Genomic DNA, 7,137 nt, shown 5'->3' on the forward strand with positions numbered 1-7,137 from the left:
ACAATTAAAGTTGATTAGCTGTAGCTAAAAGGTTAGCAGTGATTGAGAAGAGACCATAATCAGTGAGGTGAAATCTTCTGGCATGTGTTTTCTGAGAGTACAAATAAATTTTGTTCCAGAGATAGCCAAGATTTTGATCTCTGGTGTACCAGAACTTGGTAATGTTTTAAGAATCACTAGGTAGTACTGGTTTTGAGGGCATGAAGGTGTCACAGAGAGAATTTGAGTCTTGGTACTCTTAGAAGTCAAGGAAGTCTATCGGTGAAGAGTAAGGCTAGGTTGCAGTTGACAACCTAGGACTAAAGGGGTCATGCCAAGAAGCTGGCATGGTATAGGGTAAAATCTAGTTGCTCTAGGAAACTTAAGTGTATTACAGTCAACAAGGCAGAAAGCAGTTGGAGAGAGGAATAGTGTGTTAATGCTATTCAGACATGTAGATATAGAATTTGGAGCTTGTCCACCTGATCTTTGTCTTGCTTTGGTTCAATATTTCTTTACTATGACATTTGGAATGATAATGTTTAACCTTTGATGTTGAGGTATGTGATTTGCTTCTTTATTTTTATGCTATAAGTTATTACAGTTAAGTGATTGGATGAATCTCTGAAGAGACTTTGAAGTTTGGCTTTTAACATTGTTGAGATGGCTATAGACTATGGGAATTTTAAGATTGAACTAAATGTATTTTACATTACACTATGGCTATGTATGACATACATAGATTCATATATTTGAACAAACATATGAGGACTAGAGAGTGGAATGTCGTGGTTTGTATATACTAGGCCCATTGATTAGCAGTTATAGAAGGTATGGCCTTGTTAGAAGAAGTTTGTCATTGTGTAGCTAGTCTTTGAGAATGCTCAGTTCCTCTGACACCATGCCTGCATGGACACTGTCATACATCTGTCTTAAAGATAATGGGTTGAACCTCCAAATCTGTAAGCAAGCTCCAATTGAATGTTTTCTCCTATACGGGTTGCCTTGGTCATGGTTCCTCTCTTCAGCAATGGAAACCCAAACTAAGACAATGGGTATGGGAACATCTACTGGAGTATGGGTAAACTACCAGTGGATATATCCACAGATATGAGCATCAATTAGCACATCAGAAACCATTCTCCATACTCAAATTTTAAGCGACCTAGTATTCTTCACATCCTCTGGAGATATTCTCAAGTACTAATAATCATTTTTATAATCATTCTTATAATCATTTTTTAATTTGGCTTACTGGTGGTTTACAAAACATTATTCACTTTATCACAATTCTGATAGACACATGCAATATTTTCTCTTAATAATATGATAAAATACTTCTATATACCAATAACATAAGTTGACTGACAAATAGAACATGCTGGTCTGCTTTCAATAATTATGTTTCTTTTACTCTGTTAAAAAACATGTCATTGTTCAATCTCTGGTTTCAGTAAGATATAAAAGGTAGCTGCTATGCATTGAGTACATCCTATTAAGTATAATGGCAGCATAGATTATAATAGAAATGAAGATGGTAACGTGTTAAATAAGAAAATGTGTACATAAATATGAATGCTCATAGAAAGGAAATAGTACATTTTCAAAAGGTCTATTTTGGATACACATAAAGTAAGTAACATAAATATTACCTCACCAGAAAAGTCATTTGTAAATCTAGAACAGAAAGATATTTCACCTAGTAAGCACATTCAGTCTCCTGGAATAGAGTGAAAATTTTGGAAACATAAAGTGATGAAAGACAGAAGAGGAAAAATTGATTACTAACAGAAGATTAGCCTTCTACTTTCTTTTAAAAGATGTCTGAAAATGATAAACATTGAACTGCTCAGGTATCTCAAGATAGCTTAAAGATAGCTTTAAAGTGGATGCTATTGAGCTGCATCATTTAGATCCAAAATCAAAATAAATGAATTATGTATTTAGAAAGTAGTAACATAAAAATCTTTTCATTTTTAAAAGAGTTGAGTATTGATATTCAAGACTTTCACCAGATCATGCCATTTAAAATTCTAGCAAGTGTATCTATAAATATAAATATACATACTTATATGTATACATTTAAAGGAAAAACTTCTCTCTGTGCTGGCAAGACTTCCTCCAAGAGCTAAAGAACATTTAATAAAACCCAAAATACCAGGATGAGACATTCTCTTTGAATTACTGGTTAAGGGTGCCCAAGAATCACTCTAAAAATAGAGACTCTGACTCTTTTCATGGGTCCTCTCCTACAACTAGAATGTAAGTTCTCATTGCTGAAAATGTCATGGACTTCAGCGACCCTTGAGCTGGAAATTATTTGAATACTTCCTCCAGGAAGACTAGTTTTCATGATGCCAAATGTATCAACCAATCTTCTAAAGGAGAAAAACATCAAGGAGTCTTGCCCAGATTAGATTCTTGAAACTGCTACTATAGCCAGAATTGCACAATAACCTAGGGTACACTAGTAGCATTGGCATTCATACCTTGGTGATATTCAATTTCTCTCTAAATGGACTTACATACCGCTGACTAAGAAAAAGAAAACTATTTCTGCTCATGGAAATATAGCAAAATACCCAAGGCTAGAAAAATCATGGACCTTGGAGTAGAAACTATAACCACCATTTTATAAAACAGCATAATCTTCAAATATATTCTAAATCTAAATACTTATCCTTATATCCATAAATAAGTGTAGACCTCATCCCTCATGATGAAAATTTCTCTCACAACAGATGGATAGCAGTATATGAAAGGAAAACAGAAAAGAGTCCATCAAAATGCAGTTGTAGACTCTAGGCGCAGTGGAAAAATCTGTAAAATAGCTCCTATTCATAAAGATCCAGCCACATAGTAAAGGAGGGAATGAAAAAATTTTAAGATCCAGAAGATTAAGTAGTTTAATTTGAGTTTGCGTTTCTAGGAATGAATGTATAAGCTATGCTTTTAAAGTCTTACCAACATGATGGTCTAAACATGAGCTAAAAATATATAATGACAATAGATATGTTAAAGCAGACACTAAAACTCAAGTTAATAAAGATGGAAAAAAAGCAGACACTAAAAAGCTCACATGTCCTCAATACTACGTAATTAACTATAGGCAACTATAGAATGCCAAAAGTCTGTGAAATAATCTTCCCGACAGAAGAGAATCCATTGGTTGCTTTTCCAATAACAAATGGTCAGCCCTGAAAATATGCACACAGATAAGATTACTGATAATTACTGATAATCAGATGTCTTTATGAATTTACAAATATAAACACATTTCCATATAACAATAATTAGTGAAAACAAGGCCATAAATTTGAACTGGTGCAAGGAGTAATGTATCAGAAGGTTTGGAGGAAGAAAAGGGAAGTAGGACATGATGTAATTACATTATCATGTCAAAAAAAGAAAGAAAATTTAACAAATCCCCATAAGTGTTGGGTAGGGCCATGTAGCCTGACTGAAGTGTTATTGTAAGTTGATGTCATCTGTGACAAAATCACTACTTTGGAAATATGGCCACTGGTGGGTAGACAATGCATCCATGGTTGACCCATTCCCCATTTCATAAGAATGTCATGAGTTGGAGGCAGGAGGATATATTGAAAAGTAAGGAGAAAGGACATGAAGTAGGAAGAATATAGAGGAAATGGAAGACAAATTGTAGGAGAGAATATGGTGAAGGCATGTTATTTGATATGGAAAATATTCATACTTCTAAAACAGAAATGTCATTTCAGCAAAATGAAATTAATTTATTCTTTATTTGAGGGATCTATAATAATAAAGTTTGTTATTTACCTAAATAAAATTGCACAACCATTTAACCCTAATTTAATTTCCGATACTCCATGAGGAATCTCTTTCACTAAATCAGTTATTTAAAAGGAAGGGTAGTGTTGGACATTTTCTCATCTCAGCTTTGTTACTTAGCTCTGCTTCCCCTTTGCTCATATTATACTCTCTATACTCAAATATTAATACTCCTTTTGCATATACTCAATAGGATAAAAATTGAAGTTTTCAGTTACTGAAGTTTTCATGTGTTTACTGGTCTATACATATTTTATTCATTTATAAAATTTACTAGTTCTATCAATGGTACCAACCTACTATTAGTAGATTTCATATGTTAATAAGCTTTGATTAATTATTCTATCAATTATAGAGATTAATACTTTTAATCATAAGTCTTTTAAAACTATATCCTGGGCTCCAATATTTACTCTGAGAACATCTGCATGATTCTGACCACAAGAGTAATCATTAGTAAGTAATGGACCCAAAGAGACTCAAACAGACCCAAGACCCTCACCTGTAAATTTAGAATCTACTTTCTAAAATTGTTGTGGTTGTCATATGATTAAATGAGTTATTATAAACAAGTTACTTAAAACACTGATTCATTAGAAAAAGCACCATATACTTATGAACTCTTAGTATTAAAACACTTTACAAGAAAGTAACAATGATTGGAGATGAGGCATTGTAGTGGTTTGAAAACACGGACTCCCATAGATGGGCGATTCCTATTAAGAAACATGAGTTTGTTGGAGTAATTGGTTTCATTTCTTCCTGTAGCTGACTGATTCAGATGTAGAATTCTTAGTTCCTCCAACACCATGTCTGCTTGTTTTCTACTATGTTTCCTGCCAAGAAGATAATGGATTAAAATTATGAAACTGTAAGATAGCCCCAATTATATGTTTTCCTTTATAAGAGTTGCTGTGGTCATAGTGTCTCTTTACATCAATTGAAACCCTAACTAAGATAGGCAGTGAGATTTCTTTTTTTGTTAATTCTGGTGTTTGTTTGCAATAGATGCTCTCTGCTATAGATGGCTCTGCTAAAGAGTCACAGGACTCCTTTTCCAGGAATGAGACATAAAATAATATTAAAAAGATAAATTCACAATAACATTTTCAGGAATTAAACATTAAAAATTATTGGAACTATGCCTGAGATCTGTAGGTTACTGATACCAAAGTTTCATGTTATCTAATATTAACTACTTTACAAATATTATAAAAGACAAATATATGCTTTATTTGTATTATATTTTCATCTTTTCCTAGTCTTCTTACTTTCACAAAAACAATCCATCAAAATAAAAAAAAATGTGACAGTTTGATTACTCAATATATCCAGCACCTGTCAAATTAGCTCACAGGAATGTTGGGGTTCTTCATTCATTGCCAAGGTCTAGTCTTTGCATGGTCCTGGTCTTGAAGACTGGATATTCAGGACCAGGAGAAGAAAGTACTTGAGGTCAATGATGAGTTACAAGCTGACAACTCTGTAGTGTGCTTGAGATGACCATCTACATAGTTATCTGTTTGAAACAGCTCTCTACTCAAGATCACTCCCTATTTCTCTGATGGAGATAGCTCTCTTCTCAAGATACATTTCAAGATAACTCTTGGGTTTTCTGACCAAAATTAGAAAACATGCTAGAAAAAAATTCTAAAATAGCTGAAATAGCTCTCTAAATAGCTTGGCTTTTTGACCAAAATCAGAAAATCTGCTAGGAGAAGTTTGAAGGTTTTTCAACCAAAGTCAGAAAATCCACCAAAAGGAGTCAAAAAAAAAAAAAAAAGCTGCAACAGTTCTCCAGACATGCCATCTCTTACAGACCAAAGCCTAATCTTTTATTTATATATTAATCTATTCATTTACCCTAGGTTCACCTTGATCATCCCATGAATGAACATTTTATGACTTTAGCCCCTGATACATAAAAAATGCACCAAGTACAGTTTTTTAACATAGCAAATGAACTCAGAGATCTTAAGCAAATAAAATAAAATATAATAAAATAATTAGCTGGATCTTGCCCTTAGACCAACACTCCCTAAATCACTTTATCTTCTTCCTTAATATCTTTTTGACAAACTGACTCACTAATGCAACTGCTTCTTTTCTTTTAGGTCTGTGAAGCCCCCCATTCACTTCATAGTGAATCCTTATATATTGAGAAATAATGTAGAAAGACAGCTGTTATATTGATTAGTGTATTTTTGAACTCAGTTTTTCAGAGTTCTTTCCTACAGTCTTAATGGCTGTCCTGAAGGTCTTAGCATCACAGAGACATAGTCTGTCTACCAAGGATCAAACTGTTCCTAATTATCATGCAGTCATTAAACTTAGCAGAGAGGACATTCATTGAAAGAGGAAAAAAAAAAATATATATATATATATATATATATATATATGTGGTGAACAAATCTCCACATGTATTAGTGCTTTGGAGGCACATTTTATATTAACATTACAATAAAGAATATTCTGCATCTCTACTTCCAAAAAGATTGAAACTAAACTTAGTCTAAATATTGTTATCACAAGAATGAATAATAAGTACTTTTCCTTTAATTTAAACCACACTATATTAGTTACAGTTCAAAACATACATTAAAACTGCACATTGCATTTGACTTCATAAATGTTGAAAATTTGAGTTCCAGAGAAGATTGATACTATCTGTTTATCTTAAAGCAGTGACAGTTTCTTATATACCTCACATAGCAAGTGGTAGATAATACCAGTATGTATTGCTATGTGTGTGGTTCCTTGTGTGTGTAGTTCCATGTGTGTGTGTGTGTGTGTGTGTGTGTGTGTGTGTGTGTGTGTGTGTGTGTGTGTGTGTGGCTGTGTCTGTGTCTATGTCTGTGGCTATGACCGTGTATGTTTTGTGCTATTTTTGCTGTTGTTTTTGAACTTTTCTCTAGCAGTGAGGAGCTTTTCCCACAATGACACTGTCATGATTTTCTTTGCACAATTTATACTTCTGCTCATCATTTCGTTATAATATAGTCATCTATTTTCAATATTCATTAACAGAAAACTTGCTAGAATACTAGTGATAATTATTGTTTATTATTCCTTGGATCTTTTAAAAGGTAAAAATAAAATGTTGAATGTACAATAATGTGTAGTGATGTTACATGAAAACACTTGAGGCTTTTTCTTATAAATGAGTTTCAAGATTTACAGCATCTAGAGCACATTTCAAAGGAGATACTCGGTGACTATTCTCTATGAATATTACCATTGTATAATATACTAAAAAGATAATGAATTTACTAGGTTCCACAGTTCAATTGTGTGCATTTGTGTGTACGTGTGTGCATGGCACAGTAAGACATATTTGCACAGATT

At 33.1% G+C, this 7,137-nt stretch overlaps 1 non-coding gene across 1 annotated transcript; it reads right to left on the minus strand.

Moving 5' to 3' along the window:
- Positions 1 to 5,398: 5,398 nt before the first annotated feature.
- Positions 5,399 to 5,462, minus strand: LOC116890433. The gene has a single exon (XR_004386631.1). It is a non-coding gene; the product is annotated as a U7 small nuclear RNA (small nuclear RNA).
- Positions 5,463 to 7,137: the final 1,675 nt, after the last annotated feature.

Source organism: Rattus rattus, chromosome 1, assembly GCF_011064425.1.
Source record: "Rattus rattus isolate New Zealand chromosome 1, Rrattus_CSIRO_v1, whole genome shotgun sequence".
Taxonomy (NCBI): Eukaryota; Metazoa; Chordata; class Mammalia; order Rodentia; family Muridae; genus Rattus; species Rattus rattus.